The 24,673-nt window shown below is 33.2% G+C and overlaps 1 protein-coding gene across 8 annotated transcripts in view; it reads right to left on the bottom strand.

The window, feature by feature from the left end:
* CNTN1 (contactin 1) overlaps positions 1-24,673 on the bottom strand; it is a 377,545-nt gene that overhangs the window by 211,400 nt on the left and 141,472 nt on the right. For 4 of the 8 annotated variants that reach the window (XM_033412353.2, XM_033412355.2, XM_033412352.2 and 1 more), the window contains one exon: positions 21,698-21,796. The exons of the other annotated variants lie outside the window; for them this stretch is intronic. The gene's annotated coding sequence lies outside the window, so the exon portion shown is untranslated. The remainder of the gene's footprint in view (positions 1-21,697; positions 21,797-24,673) is intronic. 8 annotated transcript variants of the gene reach the window in all.

The raw sequence follows: 24,673 nt of genomic DNA, 5'->3' as shown, positions 1-24,673 counted from the left end.
AGAAGAAAAGGACCTACAAAAACAAACACAAAACAATTCAGAAAATGGTCATAGGAACATACATATTGATAATTACCTTAAATATGAATGGATTAAATGCTCCAACCAAAAGACACAGGCTTTCTGAATGGATACAAAAACAAGACCCATATATATGCTGTCTACAAGAGACCCACTTCAGACCTAGGGACACATACATACTGAAAGTGAGGGAACAGAAAAAGATATTCCATGCAAATGGAAATCGAAAGAAAGCTGGAGTAGCAACACTCATATAAGATATAATAAACTTTAAAATAAAGAATGTTACAAGAGACAAGGAAAGACACTACATAATGATCAAGGGATCAATCCAAAAAGAAGAAATAACAATTATAAATATATATGCACCCAACATAGGAACACCTCAGTACATAAGACAACTGCTAACAGCTATAAAAGAGGAAATCGACAGTAGCACAATAATAGTGGGGGACTTTAACACCTCACTTACACCACTGGACATATCATCCAAATGACAGATCATTATTAATCATCCAAATTAATAATCAGATCAGAAAATTAATATGGAAACAGAAGCTTTATATGACACAATAGACCAGATAGATTTAACTGATATTCATAGGATATTCCATCCAAAAACAGCAGATTACACTTTCTTCTCAAGTGCACACAGAACATTCTCCAGGATAGATCACATCTTGGGTCACAAATCAAGCCTCAGTAAATTTACAAATGTTGAAATCATATCAAGCATCTTTTCTGACAACAACACTATGAGATTAGAAGTCAATTACAGGGAAAAAAACATAAAAGACACAAACACATGGAGGTTAAACAATACCTGACTAAATAGCCAAGAGATCACTGAAGAAATCAAAGAGGAAAATAAAAAATACCTGCAGACAAATTACAATGAACACACGATGATCCAAAACCTATGGGATGCAGCAAAAGCAGTTCTAAGAGGGAAGTTTATAGCAATACCATCCTACCTCAAGAAACAACGAACATCTCAAATAAACAATCTAGCCTTACACCTAAAGGAAGGAGAGAAAGAAGAATAAAAAAAACCCCAAATTTAGTAGAAAGAAAGAAATCATAAAGATCAGAGCAGAAATAAATGAAATAGCAACAAAGAAAACAATAGCAAAGGTCCATAAAACTAAAAGCTGGTTCTTTGAGAAGATAAACAAAACTGATAAACCATTAGCCAGACTCATCAAGAAAAAGAGGGAGAGGACTCAAATCAATAAAATTAGAAATGAAAAAGGAGAAGTTACGACAGACACCACAGAAATACAAAGCATCCTAAGAGACTACTACAAGCAACTCTATGCCAGTAGAATAGACAACCTGGAAGAAATGGACAAATTCTTAGAAAAGTATAACCTGCCAAGGCTGAACCAGGAAGAAATAGCAAGTATGAACAGACCAATCACAAGTAATGAAATTGAAACTGTGATTTAAAATCTTCCAACAAGCAAAAGTCCAGGACCAGATGGCTTCTCAGATGTTCTTCTCAAATGGCTTCTCAAATGGCTTCTCAAATGGCTTCTCAAATGTTAATTCTATTAAACATTTAGAGAAGAGCTAACACCTATCCTTCTCAAACTATTCCAAAACTTTGTAGAGGAAGGAACACTCCCAAACTCATTCTATGAAGCCACCATCACCCTGATACCAAAACCAGGCAAAGATACTACAAAAAAAGAAAATTACAGACCAATATCACTGATGAATATAGATGCAAAAATCCTCAACAAAATACTAGCAAACAGAATCCAACAGTACATTAAAAGAATCATACACCATGATCAAGTGGGATTTATCCCAGGGATGCAAGGATTGTTCAATATATGCAAATCAATCAATGTGATACACCATATTAACAAATTGAAGAAGAAAAACCTATGATCATCTCAATAGATGCAGAAAAAAGTTTTGACAAAATTCAACACTGATTTATGATAAAAACTCTTCAGAGAGTGAGCATAGAGGGAACCAACCTCAACATAATAAAGGCCATATACGACAAACACATAGCAAACATCATTCTCAGTGGTGAAACACTGAAAGCATTTCCTTTAAGATCAGGAAGACCAGGATGTCCACTCTCACCACTAATATTCAACATAGTTTAGGGAGTCTTAGCCATGGCAATCAAAGAAAAAAAAGAAAGAAAAGGAATACAAATTGGAAAAGAACTAAAATTGTCACTCTTTGCAGATGACATGATAGTACACATAGAGAATCCTAAAGATGCCACAAGAAAACTACTAGAGCTAATCAATGAATTTGGTAAAGTTGCAGGATACAAAATTAATGCACAGAAATCTCTTGCATTCCTTTACACTAATGATGAAAAATCTGAAAGAGAAATTAGGAAACAATCCCACTTACCATTGCAACAAAAAGAATAAAATACCTAGCAATAAACCTACCTAGGGAGAAAAATGACCTGTATGCAGAAAACTATAAGACACTGATGAAAGAAACTAAAGATGATACAAACAGATGGAGAGATATACCATGTTCTTGGATTGGAAGAATCAATATTGTGAAAATGACTATACTACCCAGAGCAATCTACAGATTCATTGCAATCCCTATCAAATTACCAATGGCATTCTTTACAGAACTAAGACAAAAAATCTTAAAATTTGTATGGAGACACAAAAGACCCTGAATAGCCAAAGCAGTCTTGAGGGAAAAAAACAGAGCTGGAGGAATCAGACTCCCTGACTTCAGACTGTACTATAAAGCTACAGTAATCAAGACAATATGGTACTGGCACAAAAACAGAAATATAGATCAATGGAACAGGATAGAAATCCCAGTGATAAACCCACCCTCCCAAGGTCAACTAATCTATGACAAAGGAGGCAAGGATATACAATGGAGAAAAGACAGTCTCTTCAATAAGTGGTGCTGGGAAAACTGGACAGCTACATGTCAAAGAATGAAATTAGAACACTCCCTAACACCATACACAAAAATAAACTCAAAATGGATTAGAGACCTAAATGTAAGACCGGACACTATAAAATTCTTAGAACAAAACATAGGAAGAACACCCTTTGACAGGAATCACAGCAAGATCTTTTTTGATCCACCTCCTAGAGTAATGGAAATAAAAACAAAAATAAACAAATGGGACCTAATGAAACTTCAAAGTTTTTGCACAGCAAAGGAAACTACAAAAAAGGCAGAAGACAACCCTCAGAATGGGAGAAAATATTTTCAAATGAATCATTGGACAAAGGATTAATCTCCAAAATATATAAACAGCTCATGCAGCTCAATATTAAAAACACAAGCAACCCAATCCAAAAATGGGCAGAAGACCTAAATAGACATTTCTCCAAAGAAGACATCCAGATGGCCAAAAGGCACATGAAAAGCCTCTCAACATCACTAATTAATAGAGAAATGCAAATCAAAACTACAGTGAGGTATCGCTTCACACCAGTTAAAATGGACATCATCAGAAAATCTACAAACATTAAATGCTGGAGAGGGTTTGGAGAAAAGGGAACCCTCTTGCCCTGTTACTGGGAATGTAAATTGATACAGCCACTATGAAGAACAGTATGGAGGTTCCTTAAAAAACTAAAAAATAGAATTACCATATGACCCAGCAATCCCACTACTGGGCATATACCCTGAGAAAACCATAATTCAAAAAGACACATGCACGCCAATGTTCATTGCAGCACCTTTTACAATAGCCAGGACATGGAAGCAACCTAAATGCCCATCGACAGACAAATGGATAAAGAAGATGTGGTACATGTATACAATGGATTATTACTCAGCCATGAAAAGGAACAAAACTGGGTCATTTGTAGAGACATGGATGGATCTAGAGACTGTCATACAGAGTGAATTAAGTCAGAAAGAGAAAAACAAATATCATATATTAACACTTATATGTAGAACCTGGAAAAATGGTACAGATGAACTGGATTTGCAGAGCAGAAATTGAGACACAGATGTAGAGAACAAATGTATGGACACCAATGGGGGAAAGTGTGGGGGGGTGATGGTGTAACGAGTTGGGAGATTGGGATTGACATATATACACTAATATTTATAAAACGGATAACTAATAAGAACCTGTTGTATAAAAAGTAAATAAAATAAAATTCAAAAACAAAACAAAAAATTAACACAAAGAAGAAAAGAGACTCCAATAAATCAAGGTGTTATTGAAAAACTTCAGTAACTATTCAGTGAAATCACTGAAAAACTGATAGATATTAGATCAAATTCTCTCAGAAAAGAAAACTATACAATGAGAATTATCTTCTCAGGAGGAAATCAAGTAACTTAGAAAAACAAGTTTAGAAGATTATGAAAATTAATAAAGTAAGATTTGACAGCAGTTTAGGGGAATTATAAGAACAGAAATAATGAAATAGTATTTGAATCTTCATATAAAGATTTTATGCAAAAAGCAGGGAGAAGAGAATCAAAGACATATTATGTATGTTCCTAAGCATAGGGACACAAAATACTGCTTTCTCAGATCTTTCACATCATTTGTTTTAGCAATTTAATTTCAGATTCTGTAAAAATGTCATTGTGACATTAATTTTTGTGACATCTTAATTTTAATAGCATTAAAGTGGGGGAAATATGCCATTAAGAATTGAAGAAAACATCATGCTAAAAAAACACATGTGATTCATAAATATTAATAAACATTTTTTTGGATAAATAAAATGAAATCTAATAAATCTGATAAAAAGCTTGGAAGCCAAGCCACAATCATACCATGTACAGAAAGAGCAGTGATCCCAGGCAGAGCTGGCCTGGATTAAAAATAATTATTGCTGCTCGGTCTCAAGATGTTTATGAAGCCAACTTCTCTGAATCTGTTTCCTCATCTATGAAATGGTAATAAAAATATCTTTCACACCAATCTTAGGAATATCTGAGGAATTATTATGAGAGGATAAGATATATATATAACAACTTTACAAATTAAAGCTTGATTTAACGAAAATGAGCATGTAGCTCTGTAGCAAGACTAAGCCCAGAGAGCCTAAGATGTGAAAGGTTAAAAGTCAGATGTCCCAGAGGGCTCCCAAAATGTTGATGGAACTTCCTTTTTGACTGGTTATTTCACATTAATATCTACTCTTTTGTGAAATATGATTTAAAGCATATACACATGTATGCAAATGCATGCACACAGGCACTGCACGTGTGTGTGTGTTGTGTGTGTATATATATATATATATATATATATATATATATATATATATATGATGTTTTTTAGTTAGGGCTTTCATCCCTAATGCACTGGAAAAGCAAAGAGCATAAGAAGGAAAGAGAAAAGTGAAAAGAATACATGCAAATTAAAGACCGAGTCATCTCTATTTCTAAGCCTTGTTTTTGCATAAGTATTCATTGATACTCCAGGTACATAGGAGCTCTGTCAGTACCTTTCACTAAGAGCTTGATCTGAAGAGCTCCCGTTTCCACCAGTAGTAGAAGTCTATTTTTTTATTGAAGTATAGTTGATTTTCAATATTATATTATTTTCAGGTGTTACAGCATAGTGATTCAGTATTTTTACAGATTACACTCCATTGAAAGTTATTACAAAATAATGGCTATGATTCCCTGTGCTTATATACATACATCCTTCTTGCTTATCTATTTTATACATAATAGTTTGTATCTCTTAATCCCATACCCGTATCTTGCTCCTCCCGCCTTCACTCTCCCCACTAGTAAAAACTACTTTGATTTTTATACCTGTGAGTATGTTTTGCTATATACATTCATTCGGTTTAGTTTTTAGATTCCACATATGAGTGATATCATACAGTATTTGTCTTTCTCTGACTTATTTCACTAAGCATAATATTCTCTAGGTTCATCCACATTGCTGCAAATGGCAGAATTTCGTTCTTTTTTAAGGCTGAGTAATATTCCATTTTGTGTGTGTGTGTGTGTGTGTGTGTGTGTGTGCGTATATGTGTGTGTGTGTGTGTGTATATATATATATATCTCACATCTTTATCCATACATCTGTTGATGGACACTTGGGTTGCTTCCATATCTTGGCTGTTGTAAATAGTGCTGCTATGAACATTGGGGTGCACTATCATTTCAAATTAGTGTTTTTTGTTTTTTCTAGATATATACACAGGAGTGGAATTGCTGGACAACATAGTAGTTCTGTTTTTATTTTTTTGAGGAGCAGTCTATGCAAAGCCTTTGGAAATGACTTTGTAGAAAATCAAAATTTCAGTGTATGATAAATACAATCCCAAACAGAATCCCAATTGGAATATTTCCCTTTTATGTCCTACAGTCTGAAAGTGATCTAGATGAATGATGTCTAGATGAGTGGTCTAGATGTCCTTGTTGAAGGCAACTGAATGGACATAACCATTAACACTGAGTTCAATTTATCATCCTTATGCCAAAAAGGGGGGTATTTTAAAGCTAAAAATGAAAAATAATAAAATAAGAGACTGGATAATTTGTAATTGGTTTCAGTTTAGTGCAGTAATAATGCAAAGATGAATAAATAGCTTCATACACAACTCCCATTAACAAATACTTTACTCCCATAAAAAATACTTTCAAGTCAATTGGTGTATATCTGAACCAAGTATAATCTCATAGACAGCTGAAGAATACAAAAACTATCTATCTTATTTATCTAGACAAGCAACTTACTCCAGCCAAGCTCATATTTTGATATCATCACTTTGGATAACTTTGATTATGTCAGCTGAAATAGGAACAATAATAGATTCAGACTGTGTGTCTGCATTTGTGAAAGCTTTTTCTAAAATACAAAGCATAATCAAGGAATAGATTGGAGGTTTTAACAATTCCATTCTGTTTTATGACACATAAAGAAGCAGAGCTTTTAGTTACTATTCACTCCTTTTACCACACTCCTAGGGAGCCCTGCAGGACTTTGGATTGCAGCTAATGCAACATTTGAAAAGTACTGAATCAATTCAGACTCTTATCTGAAAAATCAAGAGAAAAGATAATCCTGGCCAAGTTCTCAAAAACTTTAAGCTGACAGTCTTTTAAAAATATGAAATGAACAATTAGATTTGTTGTGAGTTGATTTCATAATGAACAGTATAATATCCATAGTAAGGAATATCCATAGTAAGAATGTTAAGAAAAAATGTGCAAATTGTGAGGTGCCTTTGTATAAAACACAATTTAATTTAAATAGAAATCAACAAGCAGCACTTATAATGCTAAAGTTGTAAGCATCAACAAATAGACAACTTTAATATCCTCTAAAGAGTTGATTCGTTGATTGATTGATTCTTTACTAATTCATTTATATATTTCCCACTAAGATAGTACTCTATGACTCACAGCAGAAAAAATAGAGAGGCTCTTCCTAATTTGAGTTTGTTTTGCTTTGGTTATACCTGACATGGCTGAGAAATTGTTTGAAAATCTTTATTTTAATAATACAAATCACTATTAGTTATTAATAATTATTACAAAAATATTTACAAAGGTGTTATCTCTGTTTCCCCTTGTAAATCCCAACTAAGTGCTCTTATTAGTATTTGTGAGGATAAGGAGGACAAGAGGATAGATGGATAGAGTGGATTGGAGCATAACTGTGAGTCAATTTTGCAGGAAATTGTTCAAAAATTGACTATGATTTCCAACCTACAATACACTTGTTTTGGGGGTCAATTATTAATATAAATTTTGCATTTGTTCATTTTTTACTTTCCCTGAATGAGACTATATATATATATATATATATATATATACACACACATATATATAATGTTATATAAACATATAAATATATGTAATGATGATATTAAATTAACCTTCTTTACCAAGAGTATAAGTTTTATTGCTGCTATTAATGTTAAAATTACTTTTTTGGTTTTTATACCTTTTCTTTTAGAGGTGTAAAAATTATTAACAATTCCATGAAATTTTTATGTGTACTCCACAAGCAGTCTGAAAATTGGTGAGGCCAATATTACTAACTCCCATTTTAAGATTAGTAACCTGAAGCTTAGAGGGGTTAAGTAATTTGTCTGAAATTTCAAAGGAAATACATTCAGGTTTTCTGGTTCTTAATCAGTCCAGTAGTTTGATGATACTACCACATTCGTATTTATTGATACTTTTAACCACACAGAGATGTTTTCTTTTGATACTTCATTATCTATGCTTAGTTATATGGATCTATCACAGATATTATCATATTATAGTCTTATATTACATTTGATTATTTTTGTCTGAGAGGTCAATTCATAGAGAAAGAAATGATTTTTCTCCTTTATAACCAGTCCCTACTGCCTTTTTTTCTTTTTCAGATGCTCTAGATTCTGTCTGTACTACAAAGCCATGATATATAATTCAGTACTGTACAACTTAAGTAGGAGTTTCATCTTCGAGAAGCCCTAAAGACTACACTGGCTGCCAGACATATGAAACACATCCAGCAAAAGCCCTGAAAAAAAGTTATAATTAATCAGAAAAGCATCTTTGAAATATTCTTTCTTTATTTTATTACATTTTATCTCTTTTAAAGAGAACTATATGTGGTCGGATTAGTTGTTCATAAATTCCAAAATTGGAATTTATAAATTCCAAAATTCCATAAATTCCATATTGTTCATAAATTCCAAAATAGCACTTTAATCTCTTGACTCAGTCAAAACCAGTGAGGTCTAGATGCTAACTCTCATAAATTGTTCACATATTTATTTGTTCATTATATATTCACTAATGCTTCCAGAAGGAATCTGTTACAGCTTACATAGTCAACGAAGCTTTTAACACAGTGATAGAAGAATGAGATCCCAGTATGAAGGAAATCATGTAACCTAGCTTAGGGCACATTACTTATTAATTGAAAGGAATATTTAGCTAAAATCTGCCTAGCTGACAATGCAAAAAAAAAAAAAATTCCTAACATTGAACACTAAGAAAAATTTTGATGTTATAGAAATGTCATTGGGAAAAAAAAATAATTTAAAAGAAAAAATCAGATGCATTCTTCATATACATATTCTTATCTTAATTCTGGTGTCAAATTGCAGCTGTGAGAGTTCATTCTATGTAGGCATAAAGCTTTCTTCTCCTATGACAATATATGTGTAGAGTTTAGAAGTTTAGAAGCTCTGGAGGAACAACTCACTCCTTCAAGCTTTAACTCTACTGCTCCCTATTTAGGAATGTGTCTGTGGCATAAATAGTAAGATATAATTCTAGTTGTTAGTCACATTATTAACTCACTATTTTTCAAGCGTTTCCTAAGATCTTTGCAAACAATAAAATTCAAATAATTTTTAGTTCACATTTTTAGTTAGCATAAGTAGGTCACACAATGCTTGAAAGTGACACAGATTGAAAGAAGGAGCAACCACTAGTAACTTCAATTTTCATTCCAAAATATGCAAGTAGAAAACAAAAAAGAAAACTTCGGCTGATTTGAATTAATTTGTTAGAAATATTGAAAATGAAAAACTGCTCTATGGGATGATGATGCATAGGAAGAAAGGAAGTGAATACTTAAGTCTTTAAGGAAACTTAATGGAAGCATTTGAGTTGTTAACACTTTCACCCCCAATTTTTGCCAACTTTTTTTTTTTCCAACTACTGGTAGATTTGCTCTCTTCTTTTAATATCAATTATCAAATCTCAATATGTTTTTCTAACTTCCACTACAGTGCATTGCTAAAGTAATCTCTTCTATCATCAATAAACTGGATCTTTTCCATTGATTTGTCTGCTGAATTCATTTTATTTAGATCAGGCTCTAAAATTAACACATGATTCAGGTTCCCCAATTAACTCAATCTGTGTACAATTATTTTTACTGCCTATGTGGAATATTTGATTTCCATTCTACTCAAATGCATTTTGATATGTTTCTTTAGAGCTCAAACTTAATTGCTCTATTCTTACCAAAATAATAAATAAATAGGAGACTATATTTCTTTGTAATTTGTCTCATATTCAGTTATGTATTGCATAAATAAAGACTTAATACTAAATTATTTTTAAATAACTAATCACTTGTATTTGACACATATATGACAAAAATATCATTTCTTATACAAAATTAAAATATTGGGTTTTATTAACACATTTTAAATACTTATTGTTACTCCAGTGATAACATTTTAATAAATATGCAAAACACTTATCACAATGCCTAGCACAGAGTGAAAAATGAATAAATGTTGGTGTACCAATTTCCCTCTTTAAATTATGCTTTATTCTGTCAACAAAACACAATAAGCAGTAATTCTACTGTGAAACAGGTAGTAACAATTACAGGCAATTAACAAATATGTGTTCTTCATTCTCCCTGTTTTAGCAGTTGCTAGGCACTATGATCATCGTTTTTCTGCATTTAGTATCTATTGCATATCTACACTTTGCTGGGCCAATTTAATCCTAATCAATCTTCCATATGAGCAATAGAAATTCATACGACCCCCATTTCAGCTTTAACACATTTACTCCTATTTCTTCCTAAGTTATAAGCTACTGAAAATTCTGTTTTTAAGTCATATAACCAAAGCATTTATTTTCAGCACATTGATTGACACATGACTAGCTCTTTTAAAGAAGAATTAAGTTTATATTGATACTGAGCATGTCTCAAGGGGTGCCCATTTCCTAATCAATGTTCATGAATGAGCATTATAGTTCTGTGGTTAAGATCTAAGAATTATATGTGTTCTGAATCACAGAGAAATAATTTTCTTTCATTTAAAATTTCTTTTCTTAAGAATGATTCTTGAGATAGATAATTTAGAGAAGCAAAAGCAATTCATTAAAAACATTTTTCAGATGAATTTGGAGACTGTCATACAGAATGAAGTGAGTCATAAAGAGGAAAACAAATATCGTATGTTAATGCATATATGTGGAATCTAGAAAAATAGTACAGATGAACCAGTCTGCAAGGCAGAAATAGAGACACAGATGTAGAGAACAAACATATGGACACCAAGGTGGCAAAGCAGTGGGGGGTGGGGGGATGAATTGGGAGATTGGGATTGACATGTATACACTAATATGTATAAAAGAGATAACTAATAAGAACCTGCTGTATAAAAATAAAATAAAATTCAAAATTTCAAAAATTCAAAAAAAAATAATAAATTCAAAAAAATTAAAAAAACAAAAAAATTTTCATTAAGCTAAGAAATTAATTACATGAAGAACATTACATCTGAACAAGAATTCTACAGTTAAGGGAAAATATTACTGCAATTTTTATGTTATTATTGACTTCTTAACCATGTACACTTTGAAACTTGTTTTTCTATATGTAGGTATGTCTAAATAGAAGGTCTTAAATTGTAACTATCAATCATTAGAAACTCAGTTTCCACATGTAAAAATTAAGGATTAGTCACAATTTCATTTGACACATTCCAACTCTAAAATTTCATTTTATCCTTGATGAGGGACTAGACAGACAAATTCTAAATAATCTTCATCTTGGATTAACAAAAATATTTTCTTCATTACTGCATGAAGCATCTATTTAAGTTCAATTTAACTAAAAGGAGGGCTTCACCTAAAGGCATTAACATTTGCATAGGTGAGGGCTATATCCTACTGCAATAAAATACAGAGAGAGAAAATTATTAGATTAGATTTTTTTGCATTTAATAGCTTCAAAATAATCACTGTGCCAAAGAATTTTCTTTTTGCTACAAAAAATGATTAAAGTATATCATTTATTAAAAAATCAACAGTATTTGGTATTCATCCTCTGCTGTAAAGGTCTTATCCAAATATATCTATGTAAACAATTGGCCATGTTTTCTCTCTTCTAGCTGAGTATTCTGGGACAAATAGCCACTTCTCTCAGTATCTTTATTATTATTTGTGCTTAGTTCTACTCCCCTCAAGAATTTTCTATGTATTTAACATCTTGAGTAAGTTCCAAAGAACCAATGTACAATTTCGAGTCATCTTTAATAAATGATACAAATCCAGACTCAACAAGACACATTCTTTATGGCTTGGATCTCTACTTATCTTTCAGGTCACTTACATCTAAATATATTGTTTTATATAATTTGTCATTTAGCTGTGAATAGGTCACAACATGGAATACACACACTGATATTTTAAATACTTTCTTAACATTCCTACTGCCTCAGTGTAGTCCATTTCACTATTACTATTATGAATTAATTATGTGAATGAAGAAGACCTTATTATCAATATATTAGTGACAAATATTTACCAGCTGTTTACAATATTTCAGGCAATGCGCTAATTGCTGGAAATATGGACATAAACAGAACAATTGTTCCCATGGTGTCTGAAAATATGTTGAACATCATTAAAAATAATTTAAAACATTTTTTATTAATTTCATCTCTGCTATTGACATAACTTCTGCATAAGCTATAATTTATCTTTAATTAAAATAGCCACAGCACTTTTGCTGGACAGAATATTTGTTCAAGTTTTAAAGCACCAAATATTTTTGCATTAATATTCTAATCAATAATGTAAAAAAAAACCACTTTGTTCATTCCAATCACCTGAACTTGCCAATTTCAACATAGTCTTTGTAAAAACTATCACAAAATACACTCAGCTAGTGGTGGAGGTGGGAGAGAAGGGGTTACAAGATAGAAAGATATCTAAATCTTGGTAGCCAGACATGTTCCCGAAGGCATATATCAAAGTTGATCTTCACTGAGATTGAAAACCACACTCACAGAGAAGTTGACACTTTTGATAGGACAATCAGATATCCAGGTACAGGTATACTTTAGGTCCAGCTACATCACAACCCATCCTTCCCAACATTTGCTTGTACAGCTTTGAGTCACATGACACCATATCCTTCCAATAAATCTCCCCTTTTGCTTAAGCTAGTTCGAGACAGATTTTTGCCATTATTTTATAATAACTTTAAATGGAGTATAATCTATAAAAATATCACTATGTAGTACACCTGAAACTCATGTAATATTGTAAATCAACTATACTTCAATAAAAAAAAAGAAAAAAGAGAAAAATATCTTCTACTACAGGATTCACCTTGCATTTGATATGTATAATTAACATAATGAATATTCTCCCCAAAGTCTATTCATTTGATAGTGTGACTTAAACAGTAGTGTCTTATAATTAATAAAATGTGATAACATTAATTCATGTGAACATTCATTCAACACAGATTTATTGAACATCTACTATGTTCATGGCACTGTGCTAGACACTGGGAATGCAGGCACCCTTTCTATTCTTCAATCAAATACAGAAAACTCCCCTAGTTAATATCATTTTTTCTACTGAAGATGTTAAGAAGAAGAAAAGGGTTCTAAAAGCATTTCCCCCAACAAAAGAATTTTAAAATTACTCATAATTAATTCATATTTTAGAGGAACTAATAATGAACTAATTAATATAAATTTATTAAAAACATTATTCATCAGACTACTCTGCAATAAGCTGGGTACATATATATTGGACATCTTGTAAAATTTATGTATTCTTCAAGTGTCATTTTGTTCCTTATCCACTAGTCAGATTTTCCATACTTGAGCAAAATGACCATTTTTGACCTTAGATTATGCTTATGGATAGTTTCTTTTTCAAATTAAACTTGACTTTCTTCTAGTAAATAATAATAAAAATTAACTTTCAATTTTGCACTGCCTCCATTACGCCCATTTTAGTTACAATGAAAGGAAGATGAACAAACTTATGAACATAGGGGTTCAAAATGTCATTGATTATATGCATGCATTGACATTTGAAGTTTCCTGCAGAGTGCCAAGAAAATTTAGTAAAATTATGGGGATATAGAAAAGAAACTTTAATCTCCTAATCCTGAACCTAGAGTTTTAGTAACAGTATAACCTCTATCTTTCAGTTTTCCCATCTTTAAAGTGAGGATCTCATATTCTCTTAGAGAGGATTAAATGAGATTATTCATTTAAGCATGATCTCAGCAAAACCTTTTTTCCTTTCAAGTTGTATTTTAACTACCTATCTCTTTTTAGTGTGAACCTCTGAAATTTACAGTCAACACCATTTATTTCATAACTGCACTGACTAAATCATTATACCGATATTTCTAAACTATTTTAAGTATCATTTTACTACCTCATTCAGGAAGTTATTTTTGATGTCCTCCCTTAATTTTAGCTAGAGCTCAATTTATATGCACTTACTGTACCTGCTTCTACCTTTACAAGTGTTAGCTTTGTCCAGTGAGCTTTCAGTTATTTTCTCTCTTTCTTTTAACAGACTATTCTATCCATGGAAACAAGGAATATAATTCCCTTTGCATAGCCAATGCACATAAAAGGAGCTTAATAAACATTTGCTGAATTAATAAATTAATGTGTTCCCTGACCTCAACAGATTCACAATCATGTAGGGTAATATACATATCTATTACATATGAATATAATAACATTCCATCAATTAGATTGTACCATAGTATCTGGTATATATAAATCTATTTATTCCATCCGAATATAAACTCTTTGATGGAAAGGTTCATGTTGTACTCATTTTTGTATCCCCAAAGTCTGGCATAGTAGCTAGCATATGTGCAAGATTTGCCAAATATGGTTCTTCAATTCAAGAGAGTTGTGTGTGTATACACACACACACACATACACACACACACATCTACACACACACATAAAGTGGGCACTTGGAACTTGGGAAGATACTGTTACTAGCTTTGTGCTCAAAAGTTTAATTCAAGGGATTGAAGTTGCAACTAAATGCATCACTCCAAAAGAACAGTCATACAGTCTAGACAACTGTTGATAAATGATCCTTGCTCTGTGTGGGTGATTAATTGGAATGCAGATATTTTAGAAATAATTATGCTGGCAATAAACATAAGAGTTTTAGACACAGTGGCATAAGGACTTTGGCTAGTAAAATAGATAGCAAGAAATATCTGAGAAATAGAGTTGATGTATCAGAAAAATAAGTTTAGAGGTTAGATTGGAGAACAAAAGGAAAGAGTAGAGTTAATTCTAAATTTATAAACGTAGCAAATGGCAGTGTCTCTTGCACTTAGAACCCATGTATCTATCTGAAGATCAATCAAGATAGACATAATGCCAAGATTCTCATACAAATGTTCCTGTATACGGCACTTTTATATTTGTCTATAATGACAAATAAAATTTTAAAGTACTTAACTATGTTATATAATTTTACCAAGTGTTTGTAAGCATGGATAATTGTCCATGAATGTAGTGATTTAAGGATAGATAAGTCCGAAGACAAAAATGAGACAAAATGACTTGTAATCATCTTCTTAATGTTCACTGAGACAGAGCTACTATCACTTTTAACAGGCAAGTACAACATAAGAAATTTTTCTAAAGATAATATTATGTTCAGATTTTCCACAGTCTGATAAATCCTCTTTTGGTAAGGATTAAAGTTCTTATTCTCTACAGGTATTACCTCTCAGTATTATTTTCCAGCCAAATCCTCCAAGCCAGGGCCAGAACTCAAATTATAGGAAACACAAAACTAGTAAATAATAAATAAATTTTATGTTCATGATAATTTCACAGAATACATTTCCTCAGTAGTAAACATCTCAGAATTTTCTACTAAAACTGTTCCTCTGTAGAAGATCAGTGTTCATCATGGTTTCAAAGCACTTTAAAAATTATAATAAAAGTCATTTCCTACGTTCAAGTAAAGGGAAAAATTGCAGTTTTCCATTATTCTTACCTATTTATTCTGGAACTTGGGTGCCCTCATACTGACCTATTTAGTTTATCACTAGTCCGCCTAATTCACCTCTTGGCTTCCTGCTCACCCAGTTCTTCAACAGATTTCTTCTGTTTGTCACCCAGCTTCTCGTGTTGCCAACTTTATATCATCTTCCATCTGTTTAAATTCCTATGTTCTTTCTGGCACAGCTCCGCCTCCAGATTCTCTCCCAGCCACCTACCTTGCTGCCCTTCCATCTGCTAGCATGACTAGTGTCTTTTCTAACCTGTTCCCAATCTAAATTGTCTCCAATTATCTACTTGAATTTCTTTATCAAAAGTTTATCTCTTAAAGGATTATTGTGATTGCAATAGTTACTTATAATCACACAATCTTGGAGTAGATAGGGAAGTTAAAAGCCAAAATGCTCAAACATGCATTTAATGTTTTAATTCTTCTATGCTTTAAAGTCATTTACTTTTCTCAGCTTCTTTTAATCATGTTTTGAAGGAATAGCATGCACTACTGAAAGATATCACTAATGTCTTTTCATATACATTTCTTCTGCACACTACTTCTGTGTGGCTCAACTCTTCTTAGTCCTGTGGTTAAGTGCATTTGCCATTGTTCCAAAGTTCTGCATTCACTGATTACCAAAAACCTTTCCTTGAACACCACATTCTCAAGACAGTTCAATTCAAATTTTTAGGCTTAATGTAGCAGAAATATTTTTTATTTAAGATGTGTGTTTATAGTTGCCTACTGGATGCCAAAGAGGCTATATAAACAACATTAGCATTTGATTATTACAGTTTCAGAATTTGATATTTAAGGAGCATAAGGTGGCATTTTCCCTTGGCATTGATTTAGTTGCTTGATGAGGTAGATGCTTATTTTCATGTAGCAGAGGAAACATACTACAAGTTAAAGTGGACTCAGGAAAATATTTAAAACTTTAGACCTACGTACCTTGTAATGAGACTAAAAACTAATTGTCCACTCACATTTCTGGAGTAATACCCTTCCTCTATCAACCACAACTTAGAAAAGAATTAAGCTTGTGTTTACAGGAGGTTCAGTTAGAAATTACTCTTATATTCAAAATAATAATGTAATGGAGCAGGACACTTATGGGGCCTTCCCAGGACAGGCCTTCCCCCCATATCCTCTGCTTTAGCTCCTCTCTGGAGTATGTAGATTACAGTATCGGATGCACATTTCCTGAATTGTGTTACAGATGTGAAAAACCCCTACCAAATGGAAAATATTAACTGTTTGAAGACCATAAGCACATAGCCCCCAAGCCTACTGGAGCCTGAGGATTGATAATGTTAACCCCTGTGACACAGCCGTTACCTCATTCATCAGCCAAACAAAAGAACTGTGCACAGCTGATCACACACTCTGCAATCCCCTTCCCTCACCTGGCTTTTAAAAATGCTTTGCTAAAACCCTTTGGGGAGTTCAAGGTTTCTGGGGACATGAGCCATCCGTCTCCTGATATGGCCCTGCAATTAACCTTTCACTGCTCCAAACTCCGACGTTTAGGTTTGTTTGGCCTCACTGTGCTTCAGGTATATGAACTTGTGCTAACAATATAGCATTTTAATAAAAAGATAATGATTTCAGAAAGACTTGACTGATTTATTTTAAATACTAGGAATGTAATACTTCTACTGATGTTAATTAACATTAAAAAAGATGTTGATAAGTTTTTCATGTTTATTTTAATATGTTTTATTGTTATCTAGGTATGGTAAGGCCAATAGATCTGGTGATGACTGTCATTGAAAAATATAGCTTGTTATATTCACAGATCCTGAGAAGGCGGGACATGCCTGGGGACACACAAGGAATCATGGGGGTGCAGGTTTGGTCAAGAGGCAGAGGGAAAAGGGTAACTGTGGGCAAGAGCCTTTATTATGGTTTTCTCAGGAAGGAGGCAAGATAAAAGTGGATTTAGGATTGGCCAGTTTGAATTATTTTAGGTAGCTCTGGGGCATTGGGGCTGTACCTAGTTGTCTTGATGTGAGAATTCTAATAAGAAGGTTGAAGGCAGGGCTTTGGATTGGTTGGTTTGCATTTGAAAAGGGAACTTGAGGGCCAGTGGCTTACTAACTCCCGTGATTAGCTCACCCTGGGAGGTGCAGTCCCTCCAGGGTTAGCAAGGCAAAGCATTAGAATACAGAAAAAAATATATAGTTAATACAATATTCAATTCAGGATTAACAATCATTAAAAAGAAATGTTGAGAATTCATCTGATTCAGAGATTAGAAATATCTTTAGCATTAAATGACTCCAGTGTGATTAAATAATGTCTGTGAGTACCCAATAACTATAAGACCCACGTCTAAGCAAGTTATTCTGTTGGTTAAGTTCTTAACAACCTGCTCCCACCTTGTTTATTCTCACCTACACCTATACAATTCCTCTATTTAAGTCCTGACACCAGAATATATAATATTGATTTTTGTTTCCACCCCTGTATGCACATTCTTCTCCTGGACTCCACTTAACATTTCTGAGCTTGGTTCCCCCTTTCTCCTGTGACACTAAAACTTTTAACCAAGTATTTTGCCTGATGCTATGCTCTATTTTTTTTCCTACATTTGAACTATTTGTTCTATTGAAAGCATAGCCCTTCATCTTTTTTTTGCATCTACAGTGAGTACCTAGAAAAAGCACACAAGAAGACCTTAATAAATGCTTCTTCATTACACTGAGTTGTCTTGTAAGATTAAAGTGATTAGGAAACAATAAATAATTGGGTAAAATGTATATTTATAATCAGAGGGAATAAATTGGTGAAACATGCATGAAGCTATATTAAAATGACACACTCTTGGGCTTCCCTGGTGGCGCAGTGGTTGAGAGTTCGCCTGCCGATGCAGGGGACACGGGTTCGTGCCCCGGTCCGGGAAGATCCCACGTGCCGTGGAGCGGCTGGGCCCGTGAGCCATGGCTGCTGAGCCTGCGCATCCGGAGCCTGTGCTCCGCAACGGGAGAGGCCACAACAGTGAGAGGCCCGCGTACAGAAAAAAAAAAAAAAAAAAAAAAGACACACTCATCAGTGTCAACTCCTAAGAGCATATATAAAAGGAAAATGTTTCATAAACTATAATTTCTTAGGGAAAATATTTTAAGGAGGAACTAATTTTATCGTTTTCTCCAATGTAAGAGAAAAGAATATAAAATCTCTTGGTATCACTCTTTGTTATAAATTCATACTTGAAAAAAGTTTTCTGTGTATTTTACAAAGCTTGTAGCACATCAGGACTATTTACTAAAGAACCCTATAGGGGATTACCTTGTCTTATAAATGTAAACTCAGATTTAATCAATTCGTATGTGTGTTTTAGGTTTGGAAAATGGGCATATCATCTCTCATCTTTTACTCTTCTAATCTTCCATAAATGATTCATAACTTTTCTATAATCTTATTTAATGCTGAATATAGTATAGATAGAGATACAGTTTTCTTCTTAGATTTATTATAATGTAGGTGAAAACATCCCTTATTAATATATATATTTATTCTCTATAAGAAAGTTGCTTGTTTACCAGTTTAAAATATTCTTCTCAACTGATTTATCACTCTAAGTCACCTTTAAAATTCATTTTTAAGCTAAATTACAAAACCTTATATTAGTGAATCATAATATTTCAGAATTCTTATAAATTGATTTTAGAGGCATAAATAATATATATCAACTATGGATTAAATTCACTTTCAAAAATTTTACATTTGATATTTCACTACTATATAGGTTTCTAATTCCATTTTCCTTCTTTCCATTTTATTATACCATTTGTATATCTTTAGTTTCCTTTCCAACTGAATTTAATACTATTATACTTTGCCATAATAATCATTATCTAAACTCATTTTGGTGTCTCAACTCATATATTGTGGTTGATTTTCAAATATTCTCATTAATCTCTTGTTATTTTCTCCCAATTGATAACCTATAAAAATTATTTGCAACTAATGTGGGAATTGGGAACTGAGCACATCTCTTTCCAGATTCCCCTCAGACGACCTGGGAAATATTCTTTATCAAAACCATTAGATATTTTCAGTGAGACTGATTAATGGCCTGGGTTGAGACTAGAACAATGACAAAGAGGCTTAGGTAAGTACAAGTGCAATGTTACATAGAACCCTTTGTCTATACAATCTCCCCAAGTTGGTCCATTAATTTCACTGCTATGATCTTGTCACCCATCATGGGGGCTTTTCTTCTACTGTCACCTCAGCCAGCTCCAACAAGTAGCACTGCCATTATACTCATTATTCAGAATTTAGTATGTCATTAGGTAATAAATACCTTTAAGTTTCTGTTCCCTCCATTCTTTCTCATTTTCTTTTAGATTCCATTTTAGTAGCTGTTAAGGGGCCACCTCATTCAGGAGGCATTTAAGCAGAACTGAACGCCATGACTCAGCAACGGGAGACCTCTAAGACATATAGGCAGTTACCTATCCTCCCTTTCTTCCCCTCCCTAAGTAAAAACTCACACGTGAGTGTCCTCATAAAACACATTCTACAGTGCTGGGAGCGCAGTGCCACACCACCACCAGACAGTTGACAGGAAAGCCAAGTAACAGAGTAACACTGTAGCAGAACTGAAATGTACTGTGAAATGCTTGAAGGGTATTTTTCCTGTGGTCTTACTATCATTACTCTATTTCCTTTTTTAATTTTTATTTTTTAATAATAATCCTTATTTTACAAAAAATACTGGCCTTATCTATTACTGGTTCTTGGTAGATTATTCAGCAAACAAATTTTTAAAAACAGCATCAATTAACATACTTGAGAAGTAGGCAATGTTATATTATCTAATTTATATGATATACCTGTTATATTGCATATATTATGTTTCATAAATTATATATTATAGTGCATATATGTATGTATGCATATATGTACATCTATGCATATGTGTATACATATATATACTAATAGTATAAATGTACTGTTGAAAAGCATCCTTAAAAATTTTTACTATATCTAGAGTTTCTTGCTGAATGTTTATTAAATGCTATTTTCCTACCCTAAAGAAAGGTTTAGGAATTTATATCATACTGCACGTTATCTGCATATTTATTAATTATTTGTCATGATATTTAAGCAAGCAGCTTTAATTCACAAAGACTGGCAAATATAGTAGTAGATAGAACTATATTTTTCAGTTTTGCAGAGTTTTTGTAAATTTTATTTGGCTTTTATACAGTGGGTTCTGCAATTGTATAAGCTTAATTTTTAAAAGACCAAGAAGGAAAGAAAACTTTTTTGGTGGATGGGGGCATAAATTTCAAAATATTACATCTATGCATTCTTTTTGGAGTAAGACATTCTGGACAAGAGGGAAAAAAACCCAAAACACTACCGGTAGAAGTCAAACTGTTTTGTTTCTGACAACAAGGTCTTCCTTCAAGGACAAGCTAGTCCAAATTACTTTAATTCCATCTGTTCCATTTGTATGCAACACAGTATTTGAGTTTGAGTACCTCAGTGCTTTCCTCTGCTTCTGGGGAAAGGATTGAGCATTTTTGGTGTTTACCAACATTTTTTACCATAATTTGAAATTATTGACATTAAGGAAATAATAGGAGCCAAAGGAATACCACAGCCCTGCTAAAACTTCTCCACAGGAGGTAATTTTTTATTGATTCAGCTCATACTTTCAGTGCTGCCCCTCCCCAGTTTGCAGGTTTCTGTCTATCTGAGACACACATCTGAGCTCTGGTACATTTTTGAAAAGCTTTTGCGTGCAAGATAAAATACCCTACGGCAACTTGTCAAAAATATAAAATAAAATCAGCTTTCAATTAACATAAAAATTGAGAACCCTGACACCGCATAGCAATACTGAGGTGTGAGTCAATCCTACTAACACTGCATCACCCTTTCCTAACTCAGCACATTCTCCCTTGGAATTTACTAACCTAGAGAAAAACCTCGGACTTACCTCATATGCTGAATTATCTGACGTTCTGTGTATAGTATTTATTGCAAGCTGTCCATTTGAATGAATGCAGCGACAGTCACACCACAGTACGTCTCTCTCCTGCAGCAGAAAGCAAGTTAAAAGGACTTCAAGCTGTGACCTCAGAGGCAGGCACAGCCGCTCCCATCCTTCAGCCAACCTTCTGGGGAGAGCAGGTTAGATGACAGTAAAGCTGGCTCTCTACATAGCAATACTTTCAAATAAAGCATTCTGTGCTGCGAGCTGTGGGATTTACATCCAAATTCAGCTGGCTAGAGTCAATGCTGCTTCTATGCCTGAAAATATTAAGCATTTCACTGCAGTCACTTAATGCAAGAAACTATCTGAGGCGACTTCACAAACCCCGTCATTCTGTTCGGAGACTAAAGAATGAGCACCGCATGCATAATTCATGCATTAAAATCTTCAATGCACTTCCTGTAGCCTCTGTTCTATCCAGTAATGGGCTATTGATCACCTCATCGTTAAGACTATTGGAGGTACGCGACTGGTTTATTTCCACAAATAAAATTACAACCTAAATCACAGGCAGAAGCCTCCAACCCTGCAGCATCCACTCGAGTAAAACATTCACATAAACGAGATGGCATTTGCATACTGCAGAATGTTTAAACTGGACTCTTCCGCAGAAATGCTATAGCATCTATTTTCTTTTATTCAAAATACATACTTTCTGTGGGTTTAGGTTGAATATTTTATATTAGAAGTGAAATATACAGAGTTGATCTTTTCCTACCATCTTGGGAAAATTAACAGGGATAAACGGAAAATTAAGAAAAAAAAAAAAAAGAATGGTGTATTGGTATAAATCATAGAAGTTTTTATCTGGGCTCATTTGAATAACATTTCTTTGAAGACTTTAACTTAAAAACAATTTTTATTTCAATAATGTGGAAGAGGATTTCTTTTTTTTTAATCATCATAGTGGGTACATCATTGTTAACTATTTTGGATCATGAGCACCTGTGCTCTGGGTGTGTCAGTAGTTCTGAGAGCCCTTTCTCTCTGAATTTAAGCTCCTAAGAACACGCCATGATTTCTACTAGTCTTTTTTCACTGCCTCAAAAAAGTAAGCTTTAAAACAAATTGTGCTTTTTATTATGCTAATATTCATCAGGAGAAAACATAGTATAATATTTTTAAAAGTTACCATAATGGGAGATCCATGTAAAATACCAAATGCATTTATGTACAAGAAATGTTTGTCTATTTCCCAAAGTATCTTAATTGTAAAAACGAATTAAGCTTTATCCACCAAAGAGGACTGATGTTATTGAGATCATTTAGAAGCCTAATGCCATGTCTTTCCAAAGCCTCTTCAATGGTGATTTGCAGTCAATAAGCCAGTAACAACTGATACCAGCATGAGAGGGTAGTAGGAGCCCTGATGACAATAGCAATGGAGTTCAGGGATGTTCAGGGAGATGGCTCTTCCTTCCAAGTGCAGTAAGAGCATAATCCCTGCTAGGTCATTGGGAAAATAGGTGCACCTAGCTGATAAAGATTATGCTAAAATATTCTAAAGGTGTCTGAGAAATTATCCAATTACTATGTACATTATATATTCTATATTCCGCAATGTTTTGTTTTGTCCAAGCCAGATTCTTTTTGTATGTTTACATATATACATAATAAAATTTAAATAATAAAATTAAACTATAAGAAGACCATTTATCAGAGTAATATTCTTTATTCTTTATACAGAAGATCTCAAACACTTAAAAATTACAAAAGGTATAGCTAAGGATTAATTTCCTGCCAAGAGTTGTATCAATTTAATCATTTAGAGAAGCAATTTTATATGAAGATAACATCTCTTTTAAAAATAGTAGAAAATTGAAAACTTTGAAACTTAAGTTATCATGTATAAGGATATAGAGTACATTCATTTAGGTATAAGGATATAGAGTACATTCATTTAGGAGATATAGATTGCTGACAAAACCAAAAATAATTACAAACGTAAGCATTGGAAATTTAAGTTCTCTGAAATGACATAATTCAATAGTGCATAACTAGGTGGATAGGAAAAACATTAGCTTTGTCCTTCTCTTCTTCTGCTGTGAGTGAAAGACAATATCTTTTCTCACATACAAATATCCAAGATCCAAGTCTAAAACGGTGATGGCAACTTTTCATCTACTTGGTGAATTTTCAGATTCAATTGTTTTAAAGGTGAGGAGAGAGATGAAACACACACACACACACACACACACACACTTGCACACACACACCATCAACCTAGAAAAGACCAAGATTAGAGTCAGCAAAGAAGAGAAGAGTATGGCATGAGAAAAGCTATGGAGATAGTAAGTCCCTAAGAAATCAGAGTGGGGGCAACAAGTAAACCTTGAAGGGAAACACCTGAGTAAAAATAATCAGTTGTACTCCCAGATAAGATGAAGCCTGAGAATGTAATAAGTACCAATTTCCACTTTCCAGAAGTCTGGCTATGCCTGAGAAACACACTTAACAAATCTTTTCAAATGGATGGAAAACAGAGATGGGTCTTTTAGATGAATTTGATCTCTTTGCTGATCTAGAGGATTTCCAATATTTTGAAGTTATAATGCATGTAAAATATGGAGTGAACTCTGTAATGTACAATAGGGTCAATAAAATGACTCAAAATTTGTGAATAAATCAAACATATTTATTCTGCTAGTTTTGCAATATCTATTAAGACATATACCTATCCTGCCTGTCATTTGGAAAAATGCATAATTTATATCCACTATAAGAATACATAATGCCATGTAGAATTAGGAAAATAATTTAGCCTGCCAAAGTTTCTACATTCCTGAACTCAAGGGTTGTGGGAGCAGACTGCATTTATTCTCTGAGATTTAAGATATTCTTTCCTCTTTTCTCAAGCTGTCCTACCCATAACATAGTCATCCCCTAATCATAACACATTCATTCAATCAAAAAATATTT

The sequence above is a fragment of the Orcinus orca genome, chromosome 11 (genome assembly GCF_937001465.1).
Source record: "Orcinus orca chromosome 11, mOrcOrc1.1, whole genome shotgun sequence".
NCBI lineage: Eukaryota > Metazoa > Chordata > Mammalia > Artiodactyla > Delphinidae > Orcinus > Orcinus orca.
This window is presented reverse-complemented; position numbering and strand designations above follow the sequence as displayed.